The 22,048-nt window shown below is 38.5% G+C and overlaps 1 pseudogene; it reads right to left on the reverse strand.

Moving 5' to 3' along the window:
- Window positions 1–4,180: 4,180 nt before the first annotated feature.
- Window positions 4,181–4,955, reverse strand: LOC129626427 (thioredoxin-dependent peroxide reductase, mitochondrial-like; annotated as a pseudogene).
- Window positions 4,956–22,048: the final 17,093 nt, after the last annotated feature.

Consider the following 22,048-nt stretch of genomic DNA (forward strand, 5'->3'; position numbering starts at 1 on the left):
TAAAGAAGATGTTTGTAACCTCAATCTGATGGGAAAGGAAGAGGACATGATATTTCAGGAGGATATGGTATTTCAGGAGCCCCTGGGAACTGGACTTCCTCATCGGAGTTGTCATGGGACACAGCCACTGCTAAAATTTGCTACTGAGATACAGTGGGAGTGTGGCTCAGCATTTTCTGGCCACTGTCTCCTTCAATCTTGCTGTCATCTGATGGTGCCTGCTATTGGTTAAACCCCTCCAAAGCCATACAGACTGGCTGAAGCAGTTCTTAGGGATCAGAACAGGAAGTATGGAGAATACACAGGGGAGGAATATACAAAAATAGAACTGCTACCACAAGGCTGTCTGGTCTCAAAGGTCCTAGGACACTTTCACTCTTATCGTTTTCATGATCATTACATTTAAAAAATTGTGATAAGGAGATGCAATAGAGTTTTTCTCACCTTTATCAGCTCTGCCACTTAATGAGTGATCTTGAAGTTGTTCATGATTCTTGGTTCCATGGGGATAATTATAGTTATTGGGAAGACCCAACGAGTTAATGAAAAAAAAAAATTGTATTACATCACCTAACCATAAAAAAATCTGTAGTTTATAAATATCTATTGCATTGATGAGTTTAAATGATTAAAATGTTTGTGGGGAAATCCACCACAATAGTAATATAATGCGTATAAAGTCTTCATCAGTTTAAACAATGTTTATATTTTTTAAAGTTCATGTAGAATTACTTCAACCTTTTTAGCTTTACCAACAAGATAAAAATTTAATGAAAGCTCCCATAGACTGAACACAAAGAAAAACCAGAAATGTATTTTTCAAAGGGGAAGAAAATCAGATACCTAAATAATTATGTATTTGGGTAGAGAGTGATGAGAGTTTCAGATAAAGGACTTTGGAAGTTTGGAAAAAATAAAGATCACAGTGGTTTAACTCCCTTGACACAGCTCCAGTAAGAGGTCTTTCAAAGTGCCCTTCCCTCCCACTGTAAGGAAAACTGACTGAAATCTACAGCAAGCTAACAACTCTGCTCCTAACACTTTTCCCCTTGTCCCTCCATCTGTGTTAAACTCCTATTAAGGGTCGATTGTAAATCTGATTACGCTGTTAAGTAAACCAAATCTGATTAAGCCAGTTTTGCTAATATGATGACTCAAAGCATTCAATATTAAGTAAACGAATGAATATGAATTTTAAATGAAATTTATTTTTACAAGGAACTCTAAGTGGAATGTGTTTTTAAAGAAATCACTGATATACGAGCTAAGAAAAATTTGCTGTTGAATTAGAAGTAGAAATTTTGAAAGTTGGAAAAGTTCATAAAATACAAGACTGATAAAAATTTTCCAGTGTAAACATTTTCACTGCATTCAGAGTGCTTTGCACATCCTAAACATCTTGCTGCATCTTGAAGAAATAAAAAGTGGGCATCGTATGTTATGAATAATGGATGTGTTTTATGCAGAGTAGAAGGTAGAACTCTGAGGATCACTCATCAAAGAAGACACTTGTCCTCATCACAAGTTTGCAAGCGAAGCATTTGTCTATGTTTCAAAATTTATTAACATTCAATATGTGTGTAGCATGTAAAAAGTATTTGTGGCTATCATATTTTTGGATTAATTAACTCATTAGAAGTCCTGAATGAGTCAGAAGAGGGTTTCCTCTAATTTCAGCTAAGAAGATAAGGCACATTTCCTAAAGAAAGAGTAATTTTCTGCTGGGCCCTTGCTAAATATCCCATTACTAGCCTTATTTACATAAGGAAGCAAACTCTTCCTCAGTGAGTAAATCAATTACATTGAGCAAACATTTATTGAATTTCCATGGCCTTCAGGATAAAACGGAAGTTATTGATCATGGCATAAAAGTATATTCATGATCTGGTTCATCGTCCATTGCTCCTCACCTGACTTATCTTTTCAGAATAACAAGACAATGTACTTGTGAATTTTAAACTCCTACTATGTATCAGTATTATATGCTTTTGTACATTCTGTTTCAGAGGCCTAAAATGCCTATCATGTCATCAGGCATATATTGAATGCTGATTATTCAGTGAAAATTTTTTCATTTAAAAAAAAAATCAGATTCATTCCTCTGCCATTTTTATACCAAATTTTCATTTCAAAGGAGAAAGATTTATGGATAACTACTTATTAGAATTGTGTTTCTAATAACTGTATTAAGGATACTCAAAACCACACACACACAGAAAATCACACTACTAGAGGATGTTCTAGTGTATTAGAACAAAGAATTTAAAATGATGCTTGTATAGAAGTCATATTTACAAAAAGACTTAAAGTTAACTAAAAGTATTTAAAGTTCAGTACATTGTTAAATGCCTGGTACATGTGCTGTCAGAAAACACATCATAAGATATAGTGTTAATCCAATATTATAAACAAAAGTGGATAGAAAATAATGAAAAAATGTCTAAAAATTTATTGTGTGTAACTCCAGGTGGTGGCATTAGATTACAGCTGTTATTTTAATCTGTACTCTCCAATTTTTTTAAAACAGTTAAAATGTGTTACTTTGATAACAAATAAAATATTTAAAGGTCTCAATACTTTGTTCAAGGGTTATCACTTTTCTTATGAAATGCTCCTGAATCATTCATCCTTACCATGCATTACCTTCTCTCCACTGACTTATTATTTTTTACAAATAGTAGCAAGTAAATATTGAGTTTATTTCTCTACTTTTGTGTCTACCCGAGACAGAAAACTTTTGAAAGAGATTGTTTCAAAATTTTCTCTCCAGTATTAACATATATTATAGTATAATCTGAATATTGTGCATGTTTGGGATTCAAGAAATATAACATGAGTTTCTTCAACAAAATTAGCAATATTCTCCAACTACTTGGCAGAGGAGAAGAGGGTAATGCAACTTATGTGACTTCTCATCATTAGGCCCAAGTCCTATAAAACTCCATGATCTTCTCCTAGGTCGAGACAGTGCTACATAACTTTTAATACCATCAGGCCATGAGCATTATATATTTCAAGACAAAGTTTTCCCTAAGTTTTCTTGTGTTTCTTCAAATACTTGTCATTATTTGCTTTTGGAAAAAGCCTAAGGAAATTGGCATATTGTTTATTTATTTTTTTTAATATTAACAATAAGTATCAGAGTTTTTTCACACTAGTGAGCATGAATCTTTTTTTTTTAAATCTGTTTATTTTCTAATTATGTATTTTTATATTGAGTACCTTAGGGAAGAAAATAATTGCAATGATTTGAATTCATAATATAATTAACCCCTGGGTTCAATAAATATCCTTTATAATTATACCCAGTCAATATTAGAAATACTTGTAGACACTAAATCAGCTAACAAAATAAGTAAAATAACTATATGAAATATAGTGGCACCCCACTCCAGTACTCTTGCCTGGAAAATACCATGGACGGAGGAGCCTGGTAGGCTGCAGTCCATGAGGTCGCTAAGAGTCAGACACGACTGAGCAACTTCACTTTGACTTTTCACTTTCATGCATTGGCGAAGGAAATGGCAACCCACTCCAGTGTTCTTGCCTGGAGAATCCCAGGGACGGGGGAGCCTGGTGGGCTGCCGTCTCTGGGGTCGCACAGAGTCGGACACGACTGAAGCGACTTAGCAGCAGCAGCAGCAGCATGATCAGTTAAGTCACTTTGCCACTTTTGTTTTTTTTTAAACATGATTCACATTTACTTCAATCACAAACACATTCATTTCAAGTGTTAACTTACATCACTGATGCTAGCATCTTAAAACTAAGATCTTAAAAGAAACTTCAGTTTAATGTGAAGAAATTCAAGAAGAAAATTTTGGGACACTTGATCAGAAGATTTTGGTGGCTGTCGAAATACTCATGTGTACACAAAGGTGCAAGAAAGCCTGAGAAAGAAGAGTTGTTTCCATTTCCAATTGAACACAGGATCCAAGAAATAAGTGAACCAAATATTCTACTGAAATTAGCCATCCAACCATACAGTGCCAATATGTTAGTAATGGACCACATTTTAAAAGCTTTGGCAAATGTTACAAAAACAAAATATTTAGAGTAATATTTACAAATACAAACATAATTAGCTTTTTGCCTTCTATAAGTAACAATCTTTGAAATGCTAAAAATGAGGTCCAACTGTGGTTCTTTTCTGGTGTGGCAAGCTGTAGGTGCACTTGGTCTACCGATTTACGTTCTCAAAGTTTTCTTGGAAGCAGTTGGATGGGGCTTAATTGCAGGAGAAGCTGATGTCCTACTGGCTGGGCAGACTTCTGCACTGGTTTCCACAAATTGAAATGCCTTCACCAAGCAGAGGGCTTCTTCCATGCTTCAGCCCACTGGGAGATCATTGATACTCAAATGCTTGATGACTCCATTGGCGTCACTTATGAAAAGAACTCATAGTGAAGGATCAGAACCTTCTCACTGGACACTGTAGTGTCGGGGGAGCTGTTAAGTCAAATCTGACAAGAGCTTAATGTTCATGTGGCCCAAACCAGCATTCTTCCTCTGTGTGTTCATCTAGGCCAGGTGACTGAAGTGGGAACCCATTGACACTGCAGCAAATCCACAGTTCACATCATGAATTCACTGGCTTTGTCACTGAAAGTAATCATGAAATTTCTGTTGACAAAAGTGAAATTCAAAGGATAGAGAAAGAGCACCAAATATTTCCCCTTAAAGTCTTCAGTTTAGTTGCTCAGTCGTGTCTTTGAACTCTCTATTGCCAGTGGCTGTACCCTTAATATAGGGCGCTTGCTGGGTGATGGCAAGGATATGGTGTGAGGAGCTGATGCTAGAGGCCAATTTTGCTTGGCCAGAACCAGACCACAATGCATTTGTCAAGCACATTATTCAGCAGACATAAGGGCTGCATAGGCAGAAATGCTTTAAGGAATGGCTTTCAAATGTCGGACAAGTGATGCCCAGAGTAACTGTCTCATCGTGGAGGCCATGTGATGACTTGTGATGACCAGTGATGGTCTCTTATTGAGATTAAAAACATTTTTTTTCTTAAAGTTTCTACCAACTTCATGAGAAAAAGACTAAAACCTGTATTTTTAGTTTTTAGACAAATGACTGGTTTGCCTCATTTCTGTTTTGTCAGTTTAAATTAGTAAGTACATAAGTAAATTGAGTGCTTTTATATCTATCTCTCTGCTAGATTAAAGAAAAATTAATGATAATAAGTTGCCCTAGCATGAGAGAATGGGACCCAAGGCTGTATTTGAATTGTGGTTGGAAGTATGAAGGTATGGTTGGAACTTTGGGAGCAGCATAGAAGAGGTGAATGAATTGCTCAAGTGGCCTAGGTGTGAGAAGTGGCTTTTTGGAGGAGGTGACCTGGTTGCCAAGCAGCAGGTGGAGAGTGGACCAGAGTGAGAGCAAAATTGCATAGGCATTAATTGGGAAGACATATTTGTTCACTACACCTGCACTATTAGTTGAAGCTGTGTCGCATCCTCTGTTTTGGGTATAGGTAGTTCACACTCTGCATTGTTATCAGCAGAAGGAAGTTCAGATGGGCTGAGCAGGTTTGTGAGACCAGCTATCTGTGAAACCCAAGTTGCTCAGTGGGGAAGACAGATACTGTATACATTCTAGGATGAGTGTAAAATATGATTAGAAGGAAATGGTGGTTTGGATTTATATGTAATAGAGTTGGAAACATAGAGAAAGCATGTATGGGACAATATAGTGTAGGGAAAGGGAAGGAAGTTAATTATATCTTTGGATATGAGAAAGTCTACTGTTAGGAAATGATGTTTGAGCTGATAAATGATGAAGTTGAGATTACTGGATAATGGGTTGGATGTGTGAAGTAAAAGGGTGGAAGTGTTACTTGCTCAATCTTTTCTGACTCTTTGCTACACTATGGACTGTAGCCCGCCAGGCTCCTCTGTCCATGGAACTCTCCAGGCAAGAATTCCCAACCCAGGGATAGAATCTGGGTCTCCGAGGTTCAGAGGCAGACTCTTGACCCTCTGAGCCATGAGGGTGGAGCTAAGGATTATTCTCCAACTACTGGCTTGGACAGCTGAAAATGGAAATGATATCACTAGTCTTGGAAAACTGATTTTGAGATGCCTGGGAGGCATCTTGAGTAGATAAATGGACCACATATTTGGGTTTGAAAATTAGACAAGGTCAGTCTGGGCTAGAGGTGAGATTTACTGAAGCCACAGACATATGCAGGATCACTTAGGAAGGTGCAGAAAGAGATGAGCATGGAGTCAGGGATAGTGCTGGTAAATTTCAACATTTAAAAAATGGGTAACAGATGACAAACCACAAAGAGATCTGGACAAGACAGCTAAAAAAGTGGGTGGGAAAGCAGGAGTGTGTGGTGTTGACACTGAATTAAAAAGTGTGCAAATGCATGTGGTTAAAGGAGGAAGTGGTTAACAGGTCAAATGTAATGGATAGGTCAAGCAAGATGAAAATTAGAAGGAGTCTGTTGGATTTAGAGATATGGGTAGAGATCATTGGATATCTCAACAAGAAAAGCGTCTTCTTCTTGGAAGAAGAGAAAGCTGCTTTGAATGAGTTAATTTGAAAAAGAGAAGTGAAGAAATGGCAATGTGGACTGAAGATAACTGCTTTGAGAATTGTGGCTTTTGACAAGATGAGAAAGATAGGGTTGAAGCTAACTCAGTGTGAGGTAGCCTCTATTACTGTCCTGGTTTTAGACAAAGGAAAACCGAAGGCATGGAGAGGTTAAGCAGCTTGCCCAAGGTCACATGGTTAGAGTGAGAGTTAGAATGAAGCCCTAGGCAGTGGCCTCTAAAGCTTGTCCTTTTACAGAAACTGTGTGTGCTGAATTGAGGAGTGTATGCCCTCTTGCTTTGTCACCTGGCATAAGCTATTATTCCACTTTTACAGCTGAGGTCCAAAGTCCTGTTCGAGATTGACCAAGGTCGTACCATAAGTGACAGAGATGGTATTTAACTCCAGCTATTTCTACTCCTTGTCTTGTGCTTTTCCCCCTTGGCCATAATTGAATCACCTCTGTGTTTAATTTCAGGCGCAGTGATTCCCTTTTGCCCTGAGTTTTGTTTGCACCTCCAGCCTGTGTACCGCCTGCTCAGTAATGATCTAATACTTACTGTGTGGGCTTCAGAATTTATTTGATTTGGAGCAACTGAAACGGCCTGTTGGCAAGGACTAAATATAAGATTGTGAATCCAGGGACAAGGATGCATATTTCTGGCCAAAGAGGATCTTGCTAGCTATGGTAAAACACTGCAAAGTATTGGCAACAGTTGCTATAACGAAAATGAATTCTCTAATTCTAAATGCTTGTGGTATGTAATGTAAATTCATATGAAAGGAAGGAATACAGAATGAAAGCAACGAAGTTTAATATTTCTAATGTATTGCACCAGTTTAGAAAAGTGGAGTTTTTCAGCAAAATAATTTTGGGAGTACTTGCCTTGACAGTCACATGCAAGAGTCAGTATTTTGCACAACGCATGCACCTTGCAGAGTTCGGAATAGATTACTTTTGTTGTCACCTCCCTTGTTTCTTCGCAACATCCTATGTTGTGACTGGCCAATACATTTTGCTACACTGATTTGACTGAGGGAGAAACCACAGCACCGTGTGGTTGAAATGACTCATTCAGTCTCGTAAAAGTGGCCTGTGTGAGAGCCAGGGTTAGGATTTGGATCTTCCATCTTGAATGCCACGCTTTGTGTTAAACCACATGGTGTTCCAATATATCACTTGGCCCATTTAAACCACATGGATAATTCATTTTTCAACACCCTGGTTATATGTCATCTTAGCTGTCATTTCCATTAGCTGCTTACACACCTGCATGTAGCTCACCAGCCTCCTTTTCTGCCTGTTCTGACATCAGGAGCAGTGCTTATTAAGCAATAGAAAAAGACTGAAATGCAACAACAACAACAACAACAGCCTTCTTTGTTCAGCCCTGGTGTACTTTACTTCCCGTTTCTGTTCATACGGAATTCAGTATCACTTTACCTCTATGATGCTTGTTTAGGGGAACTCTCTCACTATTCCATTTTGTTGCTTGAAAACTTTGTGTCTTTCCTTATAACAGTTTTGCATTTATGTCTGATGGAGCTTTGGAAATATCAGAAAACCTTTTACAACTATCTTGGTTAAGTAACACAAAAGGAGCCGGGGTTGAAACCCAGGGTACAAACCCCCATGACAGATGGTGTATTTTCAATTCAGGTTCACCACCAACACATTCTTAGGCAGAGAAGAAATACAGAATCACATTCCCCAAGCCTCCCTTCTCCATATGGTTCCAGTTTAGTATCTGCCAATGAAAGGCATTCACATGAGATTTGGAAGACAGGAGAGAAGGAAAGATTGAATAGAGGAGAGAATGACCCTGGTTCATACATTTGTGCATCCAAAAAAATATTTATTAAGATCCTACATGTGGCAGACATTCTGAAAATATAGCCCCTAGTCTTACAGAATTCATCTTTTCTGAGTGAGTGAAGAGACCAAAATAAAAAAAACAAAACTCACAAAAACAAAACAAAAAATGAACTAACAAGAAAATATAAAGATATGTTTCAGTAGTATATTATACTACTATAATCAGTAGTATTATGAAAACAGAACAAAATATGGTAGACAGGAGATTTTAGAGAAGGAAGTAGATATACTTGAATTTTTGTTTAGGAGTATTCTTAAGTTCTAAAAGATGGTCTAAAGTTGATTTCTTGAGGGACATTTTATCTTTTGAAAACTTTCTAGAATTTAATTGTTCAGTTTCGATTGAGTTGGATATCATGCACTTGTGCAGTTAACAGTGATTTCTTTAAATACCCAGTGAGACCAGCTGCTGTGATCAGAATGCTGTCTTGATCTGTGGTTTGAGATGTTGTTTGTCTGGCTTCTAAAACTCTATCATACTGTCCCTTTTCACAAAACCTGGAACAAATGGAATTTCAAGGGAGTCACTCTAACTTACCAATGGTGCCTGGGATTGTGTTCCACAGATTTCTGTATATTTTATACGATTTGCTCATATGCTATCAGTAGGTCACCTTGGTCCTGCACTTTACAGAATTCTACAGGAATGTGGCATAATAAGCCAATGTCTGAATAGATTTGGAGAACACTTTGGATAGGTCAGATACAGCAGATTTAAGCCAAGCTTCCCTGTCCCTCTCCTTAGGGAGTGATGAACAAGCAGGAGGCCTTCTTCCTATGGGCAGAATTGAGCGTCTGTCCTCTGGAGATCGACATTGATTTACGAGGAAGTGCACAGAGTGTGTCTTAAGGGCATCGAGCTGTAATTGCTCTCCTTCAAAGTGGACTGTTGTGCCCTCATCCTTCAGCTAAAGGGGAACTGCATAACACCATGTGTTTATTTGACTTATGATTTATTTCTTTTGAAGGGATTATGTCCTTTGTCAAAACATTCTTTTCACTGGGGATGGGAGATTTAAGGAATAAAGAGACTTTAGTCTTAGCAGGCTACTTTTTCTGTTAATTTTGCTTACCTCTGGGTTCTTTTTATTTAAAAAATTCCTTATGTTTTATATGCATGTATCTACTTTGAGACTTCTAATAAAAATTATCTTTCTTCATTCTCCTCCTTTCATCTTCATTACCCACCCCTGTACCTTCCCTACCTTTCACATCCAACAGGTTTAGGTCCTAAACTGTGCTAGGAAAATAGTCCTTTTCTTTCCAGTTCAACTTCTAGAAATAGGAGCAAAGAGGTTGGATTCTGGCGAATGCTTTTTACTTGATTACTTTGGTAAACTGGAGCCAGACACTTTCCTCAGATATGGGGATCTGAGTCTCACTGCCTTATTTGTGGAAAGAAGGAATTTTATTAGAAAACATTATAGACTCAGGACCCCTTTATATTCCAAAAGCATTTCAGGTCCTGGGCTTCCCAAGTGGTTCAGTGGTAAACAATCTGCCTGCCAAGCAGATGTGGGCTCAACCCCTGGGTTGGGAAGATTCCCCTGGAGAAGGAAATGGCAACCCACTCCAGTATTTTTGCCTGGAAAATCCCACGGACAGAGGAGCCTGGTGGGCTACAGTCCATGGGGTCACAAAGAGTCAGACATGAGTGAGTGACTAAACAACAACAAACAGCTTCAGGTCTTATAGTGTTTCTTTTCCCTGGGGAATGTTACTCCAGTGTCCATGCTGTGAGAGCCAATTGTTAACTAGTTAAGATTTCTACAATCTTGTGGTTAAATCATTAGTAGCTTGAAATCAACCATGGAGGGAATATTTACATCATGGAAATTGGCCAGTGCTATCAAATTGGTTTTTTTTTTTTTTAATTAAGTGAACTGATTTATCATAATGTTGCTGATTTATCAGAGAAGAAATTAAAATTGAGAAATTAAAACATATTTGTTAATAAATTGAAAATAAAAATAGGTGCAATATGTGCTATTTTAATACTTTTCACAAAGTATTTTAAATCTTTTTACAAAAGTTAGTTACATTTTCAGAAAAAAAATTAAGTGGCTTTTCCAAATACTTTTGATGTCTGACTTTATAGAAGACAACTGTATTATTACATGAGCTTCTATATTCAGTAGGCTGTGATATAGGTCATGCAGCATTGGATAAGTTCAGTGTTTCCTTATGAAAGAAAGAACTTAAGTCAAATGCTGCTGCTGCTGCTAAGTCGCTTCAGTCGTGTCCAACTCTGTGCGACCCCATGGACTGCAGCCTACCAGCCTTCTCTGTTCATGGGATTCTCCAGGCAAGAACACTGGAGTGGGTTGCCATTTCCTTTTCCAATGCATGAAAATGGAAAGTGAAGTCGCTCAGTCATGTCTGACTCTTAGCGACCCCATGGACTGCGGCCTACCAGGCTCCTCCATCCATGGGATTTTCCAGGCAAGAGTACTGGAGTGGGGTGCCGTTGCCTTCTCCCAAGTCAAATACTACCTTCATATTATTATAAAAATCATTTCAACCTCATTGAGCCGCTGAAGAGTTACCTCATGTACTTCAGATCATACTTTGAAAACCACTGTGTCAGAGAATTTCTAGAGTCATTTCTATTCCAGAAAAAACTAAAATAAAATAAAAATTCACTAGTCTAAGTTCCTCTTTCATGTGTTTGTTTTGGAGTGGTGTGACTTAGTTAGGGAGGGGGCCCCTTGGCAGTTGCGGATGGGTTTGAATAGTGGAACTCACATTTAAAAAGAGTGGGGACTCTCTTACTGCTCACCACTGTGCCTGAACGCCCATCGCCTTTCCTCCCTTCTTTTTTCACCTAATTTGTATTTGAATATAGTTGCATTACAATGTTGTTTTCATTTCTACTATACAGCAAAGTGAATCAGCTCTATGTGTCTATATATCCCCTCTTTTTTTAGATTTCCTTCCCATTTAGGTCACATCAGAGTATTGAGTCGAGTTCCCTGTGCTATAGAGTAGGTTCTCATTAGTTATCTATTTTACACATAGTGGTGTATATATGTCAATCCCAGTCTCCCAATTCATCCCACCCCTTTGTTCCTTGGTGTCCATACGTTTGATCTCTACATGTGTCTCTCTTCATTCTTCTTCTTTCCTTATCATTTTCCAGTCCACCAGGCAAAGGGAGCAGGAGTCGAGGAATTCTAAGGCATGACCATGTGCGCCCACTGCAACAGAGTTTGGAGCTCATGGGAAAGTAGCAGCCAGCTTGAGAGGTGGATCATGATGGACAACTTCAGCCCTGAGAACAGAAAGGTGTTCTGAGTGTGTGTGAACTTGAGAGACAGCTATTTTCTCCAGGCACACCAGGGTCACAGCCATCTTTGTTGCCTTTGAGTAGAAAGAACTATGAACAATGGCCTAGAGTAGAGTTGGCAAACGTTTTCTGTAAAGAGCTGGACAGTATTTATTTATTTATTTTTTTGCTTTACACACCATACAATCTTGATGTGACTACACAATTCTATTATAGTGCAAAAAAAGCCATAAACAATATGTAATTGAATGGGATTGGTTATGTTCCAATAATCCATTATTTGGGAATCTCAGTCTAGGCATAAAATAAATTGGCTTTGTCTACTGGTAAAATCTGCTTTCTCACTTTGACATGTCTTGTTTGATAGAATCTCCAAAACGTCTGTGCAACTTAGACCTTTGTGCTGCTGCTGTTGCTAAGTCGCTTCAGTTGTGTCCGACTCCGTGCGACCCCATAGATGGCAGCCCATCAGGCTCCCCCTTCCCTGGGATTCTCCAGGCAAGAGTACTAGAGTGGGGTGCCATTGCCTTCTCCGTAGACCTTTGTACTGAATTGCAAATGTTGGATTGTCAAAGATATATGACTAGCTGGGATAAATCTAATGAGGTGGTTGGTCGAAATAATAACAAGGATACCACTTGCTATGTGCCAGATACTGTTCTAAGCACTTAACATGATTTAATCCTCACAGCAACCCCATAATTAAGCACAAGCATTATTATTCTCATTTTACTTCCCAGGAAATGGATGCATGAGAAGATTAAGTAATTTGCCAAAGTTTATCCAGCTAGTAAATGATAGAGCAAGGATTTGGAACTAGGCAATGTATCCTATACTGCTCTGCTGCCTGGTATGTTAAGGTCTTACACACATGGGCACACATTTGGAGGTCAGCTGGATATGAGAATTAATTATGGTGGGGAGCAGCACCCTGAATTTAAATTTAAAGGTGGGCATGAGGCCTTCTTGGGCTTTCCTGGTGACTCAGTTGGTAAAGAATCCACATGCAATGCAAGAGACCTGGGTTTGATCCCTGGGCTGGGAAGATCCCCTGGAGAAGGGAATGGCAACCCCCTCCAGTATTCTGGCCTGGAGAATTCCATGGACTGTATAGTCCATGGGGTTGCAAAGAGTCAGACATGACTGAGCAACTTTCAGTTTCATAAGGCTTTCTCAAGAGCTAGATAATAAATTTATATAAGATGTTCAAAATTCTGTCAAAGTTAAACACTCCAATCACACAAAGCTTATAAAGAAGACACACCGCTGCTGCTGCTGCTGCTAAGTTGATTCAGTCGTGTCCGACTCTGTGTGACCCCATAGACGGCAGCCCACCAGGCTCCCCTGTCCCTGGGATTCTCCAGGGAGAACAATATTCTGACAGCAGCATTCTTAGTATCACTAATGAAAGAAAAAGTGAACATATTGAAGGATAGCAAATGGTACCATCTCATGAATGGAGAAAACTGAGATATGGAATGATAAATGGAAAACGAGAGGTAAAGTGAATGCCCAGAGTATATTTAAACAAATCTTTAGACTCTTAAGTAAATTATTTTTTTTAAATAATAATTAAATGAGATTATTTCCAATGGAGCATTTTGGTAGAAGCTGTGTATGTTTTCTTAAATGACTGTGCAAAGCGAGTTTGAACAAGCTAAATTGTCTGGAATTAACTTTCAAGGTTAAATTAACAGAAAAAGCAAAAGCAAGAGAAGAACATAAGGAGAATAAGGAAGGAAGCCATCTCCATAGATTCCTCCTTTCCATGAGCCTCTGGACTGTTTTTTTTTTTTTCCCTCTGAAGCAGTGTTCTGTAAAGTGCCTGCCTGCCTGCATGCGTGTTCAGTCTTGCAGTCATGTCTGACTCTTTTTGATCCCATGAGCCAGCCAGACTCTTCTGTCTGTGGAATTTTCCAAGCAAGAATACTAGAGTGGGTTGTCATTTCCTCCTCCAATTCAATTCCTGGGATCTTCTCAACCCAGGAACTGAATCCATATCTCCTGCGTCTCCTGCATTGGCAGGCAAATTCTTTACCACAGAGTCACCTGGTCCCTCTCTAAGTGCTGTGGCTCAAAACCACCCACTGCGGGACAGAAAGAATATGCTAGAACTTTCATTTCTGTTTTGTTCTCTTTCTTGTAGAATAATCTAAGTCATGCAATCCAGGGTTAGACTGGCAGCTTCATGATGATTGAAGACTTGGATTCATTCTGTCTTCTTGTTCTGCCCTTCTAAGGCATTTCTCATTTGCATAAAGACAATTCAGTGCCAGGGCCACCTTCAATTCAGTTCAGTTCAGTTCAATCACTCAGTCGTGTCCGACTATTTGTGACCCCATGGACTGGAACACGCCAGGCCTCCCTGTTCATCATCAACTCCCAGAGATTGCTTGAATTCATGTCCATTGAGAGCCGTAAAAGGAGAAGGATTTGAGAAAGAGGAGAGGACAATCAGGAAGTCCCATGTTTTCCTTTCCCCTTCCCTTGACCAGAGGTTATTCCCAGGGCCATACACAGCTGCAAAGGGGAACTGAGAAATATAAACCCCAGCTCTACCTGCTTGTACCCGTCTTTTACTAAAGAAGAGAGGAGAATATAATTGGTGACAACTAGCTGCCATCCCATAATATTTAAAGAGGGTTTTATACTTAAAGATCAGTTATGCATTTTCTTTTACAAAAGATGAGAATGACAGTAAGTTTGCTGTGATGACTAACAGCTTTAGGAAAGGAGCTCCACTAACAGTCACGAAAATCAACATGTATGCAATATTTCTCTTTAAGGTGATGATGAGAAAGGGTTTTTAAAAAATACATATGCTACAGAGGGAACATTTTGTAAAAAGATACTTGAAATTGGATTAATTTTTTTGCTAAAATAGTATTCAAGTGAATCACCTATAAAATATTTTATACAGCATGCTTAAAATTTTGTAAATAGAATTTTTAAGTCTTCCAAAGTTGTTTCAATGCATTTATAATCAATGTATTAAAAGTAGAAAAATATAACGTATTTGCCTTTATATGATTTTTAGATGTATTTAGATGAACTACTTTTTTATTACTATGTGAAAAGATGAAATTTGACTAGCCCTATTAAAACCTGAAACTTTGGTTACCTATAGGTGAGAAGGAAAAACTGTCAACAAAGTACTTCTCCAAATGGTATGTACAAACTCTTATAAGATTTCCTTTTATGCTATAATGGACCTTAAATTAGATATCATAAACTATTAAGTTATATTTATTAGGGCTCTAATTTTACTATTAATTTTTAGCATTATTTGGAGCATTATTAATTTGTAACATTGATAAGTGAAGCAAAATGAAAATCATTACAGATATTATTCACTTAATATTTACTTCATTTTTCTTTGATATAAATATGTTTGTGAATACTTTATAATATAGCTAACTTAATGATATGATTTTATATGCCATGTCTGTAAGCATAAATCAATAAACGTATGAATGATGCTGGTACATTAATTTTAGTGATGTAGTGGGAAATCAAAAAGATTTGGAGAGTAATAGTTTTCAAAAGAGTGTTTTTGCTCCAGGGGGATGGAGCTTTTACTTTTTCAATTAGAAATAAGAGAAATAGGCTGTACTAAAATTTAAAGTGTAGATTGACACTGATGAACTCACATGCTGTATATGCAAAAGAGCCCGAGTTATCCTCTCTAGTTTCTGGATTAGTTTAGAAACAAAAATCTAGATGCTTTGTGAGGGGTTGAGTCCTGAGCATTCCGAGGGACTAATGGCACCAGTGTCTTCCACCCGTGATTTTAAGACTCTAGAAAACTTGTGCATCCATGGCCAGTGCTACTTGCTAGGTGGAAACACCCTTCACTCTATTTTTTCCCACATCCCTGTTTATCTTCTTATCAGTTTGTCTAACTCTTGAAACTAAAATTTAGAGCTTCTGGTAGCTGAGTTAGCAAGGTCATGTGAAGAGTTATGCTTAATTTTAGTCCTACAAAGAACAAATACATTTTGTATCAACAGTTTGCAGCCCTAGGAATCAGGAAAATTGGGCAATGAAAGACCTCTATGTGTTTAGAGCCCAGAGAAATGTGTGTGTGTTTATTTATTTTTTTTATTTTTTACTGAGCATTAGTTCAATGGTATATTGCTACTTCTGCAGTTACCATTTTCTTGGCCTTAGGACAGATTACTTGTCAAACTCTTACAACTCTCTATACCACCTGAAGATATCATGGCTTCCTAAAGTTACTTTTCTACATTAACTTTTAGTTTAAACTCTCATGGCCTATTTCTGTTCTGTGACAGTTCTTCACTTTTCAGCCTTAGCTGAGTTTAACTAAAAAATCACACACAATGGAACTTGGAACTTTTCTCATCTAGGTCCGTCGTTTTCTTTCATCTTTTAGGGGACATTGGTGCTTAGTTTCAGGTTGCTTACAACCCATGAAAATCTCAAACTATTTGAGATATTACTTATAAATACCTAGTAACTTAATCGCATTAAAAGTTTCTAACCTGTATCATTTGTACCTGTTATTCCTGGCCCATTCTTCTAGTATTTCATTCCTCCTAATATGATTTAATCATCTTTTTTAGTCTACATTCTTTTAGGATGAATGATATTTGGTTGGTAGCCAGTTGTCCATTGGTTGATAGCTGCTACCTGTGATGTCATAGTACTTAGGTTCTCATCCTCAAATTGCCCTTGGCTCTATCTGGAGATCCCCAAAGGAATTTTCAAGCTTTTCAGCCATGTCGCCATGTGCCTCAGCTCTGCTTTGACTCTCACTTGTCCATATCTATTATTGCTGCCTGCAGTGAAAAACCCAAGATTTCCAAACCATACAAAAACAGTGCTGGGGACCATGCCAAGAAGAGGCAAGGGGCATCTCCCTCCCCTTTGTGTCTTAAATTATCTTCAGATGCTAGAGTCAGCTTTTCACTCTGACATCAACTCCCCTCAGAAGTTCTATTAGCTTCTTCCCATTTCTCTATAGTTGATTTATGCCTAATTCAAAGGACTGGTGGGATAAAGATCCTGTACTTCTCCATTCTTCAGTTAACTCTTCCTCTCTCACACACTTGCTCCCACCCTATCCTTTTGCATTTTCACACACACAAAAATAAAGCATCCACACAAAGTAATGAAGATACTTTACCATTAGACTTTGGTGAAAATGTATAGGGGATGGGTTTGACATCAAGGGTTAGGGGTGGTCTCTTGACTACATTAGTAGAAAATAGTTAAATATGCTCCCTCATAATTATTAAAGAGAGTTTTCAGCTCATTTGCCATCTCAGTAGCCTCTCTGCATATGTTTCCATTTGTTAATATTTTTTATCTTGAAATGGGACACTTAATTGAACTAATGTTCCAGATGTGACCTGATTAGGTCAGTGCACAATAGTATAGTTAATGCCATTCTTCAAAATCAAATCTAATCAAAGTGGCTTCCTGCTTACAGACCTCAGCTGATTCCCTTTCTTGGTATTTGCCAATCATACTCAATTTATACTGACGGCCTTGCCCTCACTCATCCCAATTTCCTTCCAAACAACGGATGTACAAACTCAGAATTTATCATTTTTCAGTCTTTTCTGTGAATGTTCTTCTCCTCATTGTCACCAAAAGAAAATTTTTATTCTTCAAACAGTTTTTTCTCTTTTCAGGATTAGATGGCATCTCCAACATTATAGCATAACCTTTTATGGCAATTATCTCTTAAGTCTGTATCACTCACACATTTTCCAAATATTGAGGGCAGAAAATACATATTATTTACTTCCGTTTCACCACCTTTGACCCTCTGCTCCACACACGGAGATGTTCAAAAAATTTTTCAGCCAGTTAATGAATTATTGTGGCACTAAATTATATTAACTATTTAATTTTAACAATTGCTTTATATTTATTAAATTATGAAACATAAGATGGCTTGTTAAGCTTATTTTTTAAATATTGAATTACTCAGCTTTATTACTAAATTAATTAACAAATGCCCATATTAATGTTCCCAAATCAATCCTGGCAGAAATGGCTGATGGTTTGTATTTTCCTACTTTTTAGGTATTTTTCTTTTGGTCTTGTCATCTGTCACTTGTACTATAATCATTATTATCATTTTAAAGAAAGAAAATTGAAACTCAAAGCATGTGATTGCTGAATTTTTCATAACTGGTTGGTGGCATCAAAACCCATGTCATGAAACTCCCCTAGTAGTCCAGGGGTTAAGAATCCATCTGCCAATGCAAGGAACACGGGTTTAATCCCTGGTCCAAGAACTAAGATCCCACATGTTCTGGAGCAACTAAGCCACACACTGGGCTAGAGAAAGCCCATGCGCAGCAACTAAGAGCTTTGCTTCCCAATGAAGACTCAGTACAAGGAAAAAGCACTCACACACAAAACAGATTCACGTTTTTGCTTTTTTAAAAAATATGTGTTATTCTACTTTCTACTATTATTTCTAATTCATCTTTCATAAAAAGAACCTTCAGCCTTTTACTTTTTGCTGCTTATTTCCTTAGTTCCTAGATGGTTCATGGTAACAGCACAGGATTGAAAATCAAACCTCCAATGTTCACTACACGGGTTTGAGTCATCGTAGTTTGTTGACCTTAGCAAAGTAATTCAAGCTTTCTGGGCCTCAGTTTTCTTATCTATGAAATGGGTATAATAGTTGTAACTACTTCATAAATGATTGTGAGGAGTAAGAGATTTAACATAGGTAAGGCACTTTGATCACTATATATGCAAGCGCTGCGTGTGTTTGTTGTTGTGATGAGAGTCATCCACTATTCTGTGCTTTTTTTACTTGTTACTAAACTTTAGGGCTCTCTACTATAGCTCTGACACCATATCTCAAACAACTGGCCAATATCTTGGATTCTCTCTATATTTTTAAGTAAAATTTTTATTTTGGAGTAGTTTTAAACTTGGAACTTCCCAGGTAGCTCAGTAGTAAAGAATCCGCCTACCAAGAAGGAGACTCAGATTCGATCCCTGGGTTGGGAAGATCCTCTGGAGAAGGAAATGGAAACCCATTCCAGTATTCTTGCCTGGAGAATCCCGTGGACAGAGGAGCCTGGCAGGCTACAGTCCATGGAGTTGGGAAGACTTGGACATGACTCAGCAACTAACAACAATTTTCAGCTCACAGAAAAGTTGCACAGAGAGTTACTATGTACTCTTCACCCAGCTTCCTCTAACGTTAGCCTCTTATATCATGGCTGTCCATTTGACAAAACTAGGAAATTAACACAGATACAATATCGTTGACTAAATTTCAGACTTCCCTGGGATTTCATCAGATTTTCTGCTCAAGTCCCTTTTCTGTTCCAGGACCTAGTCCAGAATACTGCATTGCACTTAGTACTCCAATGTTTTTTTTTTTTTTTTTAATGCTCTTTTTAAAATGGGCACCTATGATTGGACTTAAGAGTGCTAATACAGCAATTTTGTCTGGAGGATAGAGGCACCATTACCTCTTTCATGACCAGGATGCTGCACTTTAAAGACATCTAATCACCCCAATCTCCTGACAGAGGCCAAAGTGAGCAGACAGGGAGATAATTGGTTGCCCTACTTGAAGGTTGCACTTTCAGCAGTTAGGGAGCACATGGGAATAAATAGAGGGTAGGAAATGGAGCTGCTGATCAGAAAGCTTTGTCAGGCTCCTGGGATTTGGTCCAGGTTGATGGCTCAAAAGTAAAGAGAGTAAAGGCAGAAATCTTCCAGTCTCTTCCGATAAGATAGAAAGTTTTTTGAGACACTTACTCATCTATTCAAATATTTATTAAGCAGTTAATATTGGTAGACATTTTTCTTTGTGATAGACATTATTTAGAATCTATGAAAATGGTACAATCTTTCTCAAATTAATTCCTTCTTGCAATATAAACAGTAAAGAAATATTAATTTTTAAAAATTGTATTGAACAGGAGCAGACTTAGCCCCTAGAATATGTCTTTTTGGTACAAGGATTATTTTAGGCTGATTATTTTATAGAAACAGTAGGGATTGGAAAAGCTATGAAAACCAAGAAGTTACCTTCTTGTAAGAAACATTTCCTTTTATAAAAGGAAAATCTCCATTTGTATGTGTGTCTCCCTCTCTGTACCATAAAGAGAAGGATGACTAAATCTCTAGAAACTCTTATCAATGAAGAAAGCAACTGACTTAAATCTGCATAAAAAATTTATAATTGTTTACTGTGCTTTGCTTAATATCTTCCTACAACTGGATCCTCCCTCCCAACACTTTTTTTTGTCTTTAGCTGGAGATGGTATTTCAGGTAGTGACTTGGGCCATTTGGGGGAAGTACTGAGTTTTCATGGGTATCTTCCATGCATACAGGAGCTATATATGATATTAAACTTTGGTTTATTTTTCTTTTGTTATTTTGTCTTTTGTTATCAAAGGGTCTCAGGAAGAACTTAGAAGGGTGGGGAGTGCCAACTAAGACTGTCACTTCCCATCTGGTTCTAGGAGGATTGAGCCATTAGCCCTGTACTTGCTGACCTTCAACACACCCTGAAAGGAACTCAGGGTGGAGATCAGGAATGAAGTATTCTGTGCTGTTGGAGAAGGCAATGGCACCCCACTCCAGTACTCTTGCCTGGCAAACCCCATGGACAGAGGAGCCTGGTGGGCTGCAGTCCATGCGGTCGTGAAGAGTCGGACACGACTGAGCGACTTCACTTTCATTTTCACTTTCCACTTTCATGCATTGGAGAAGGAAATGGCAACCCACTCCAGTGTTCTTGCCTGGAGAATCCTGGGAAGGGGGAGCCTGATGGGCTGCTGTCTATGGGGTCACACAGAGTCGGACACGACTGATGCGACTTAGCAGCAGCAGTGCTGTGGGAAAAGTAGCAAAACAGGTTTTCAAGTAACTCTTTTCAGAAGAAAATTTTATGAACCTCAATTCTTGCATCTTCCCATACTTTGAAAAACACTAAAACTGTTAACTAAGACATCTGTTCCTCATGACTAGCAACATTTTACCGAGAGTTGTGTCTGATTGCTTGTTCCCTTTCTCCAAGTGCGTTAGGCACTGAGACATGTTTGACTCTTTGTAACACCATGAACTGTAACCTGCCATGCTCCTCTGTCCATGGAATTCTGGAGAATACTGAGAATACTGGAGAGGGTTGCAATTTCCTACTCCAGGAGAATCTTCTCTACCCAGGGATCGAGCCTAGGTCCCCCAAATTACAGGTAGTTTCTTTACTTTCTGAGCCACCAGGGAAGCCCCCATTCTCCAAAATCACATATACACTGATCTCTCCTCTTACTTCTTCAGAGAGGTTCCTCAGAGATAACCGAAATGCTGTCTCCTGGACTGTAGTCCTCAGTCAGTTCAGTTCAGTCACTCAGATCAGATCAGATCAGATCAGTCGCTCAGTCGTGTCCGACTCTTTGCGACCCCATGAATCACAGCACGCCAGGCCACCCTGTCCATCACCAACTCCCAGAGTTCACTGAGACTCACGTCCATCAAGTCAGTGATGCCATCCAGCCATCTCATCCTCTGTTGTCCCCTTCTCCTCTTGACCCCAGTCCCTCCCAGCATCAGAGTCTTTTCCAATGAGTCAACTCTTTGCATGAGGTGGCCAAAGTACTGGAATTTCAGCTTCAGCATCATTCCTTCCAAAGAAATCCCAGGGCTGATCTCCTTCAGAATGGACAGGTTGGATCTCCTTGCAGTCCAAGGGACTCTCAAGAGTCTTCTCCAACACCACAGTTCAAAAGCATCAATTCTTCGGTGCTCAGCCTTCTTCACAGTCCAACTCTCACATCCATATATGACCACAGGAAAAACCATAGCCTTGACTAGACGAACCTTTGTTGGCAAAGTAATGTCTCTGCTTTTGAATATGCTATCTAGGTTGGTCATAACTTTCCTTCCAAGGAGTAGCGTCTTTTAATTTCATGGCTGCAGTCAGCATCTGTAGTGATTTTGGAGCCCAGAAAAATAAAGTCTGACACTGTTTCCACTGTTTCCCCATCTATTTCCCATGAAGTGATGGGACCAGATGCCATGATCTTAGTTTTCTGAATGTTGAGCTTTAAGCCAACTTTTTCACTCTCCTCTTTCACTCTCATCAAGAGGCTCTTTAGTTCTTCTCTTCACTTTCTGCCATAAGGGTGGTGTCATCTGCATATCTGAGGTTACTGATATTTCTCCAGGCAATCTTGATTCCAGCTTGTGCTTCATCCACCCCAGCGTTTCTCATGATATACTCTGCATATAAGTTAAATAAGCAGGGTGACAATATACAGCCCCGACGTATTCCTTTCCCAATTTGGAACCAGTCTGTTGTTCCATGTCCAATTCTAACTGTTGC

The sequence above is a fragment of the Bubalus kerabau genome, chromosome 14 (genome assembly GCF_029407905.1).
Source record: "Bubalus kerabau isolate K-KA32 ecotype Philippines breed swamp buffalo chromosome 14, PCC_UOA_SB_1v2, whole genome shotgun sequence".
Taxonomy (NCBI): domain Eukaryota; kingdom Metazoa; phylum Chordata; class Mammalia; order Artiodactyla; family Bovidae; genus Bubalus; species Bubalus kerabau.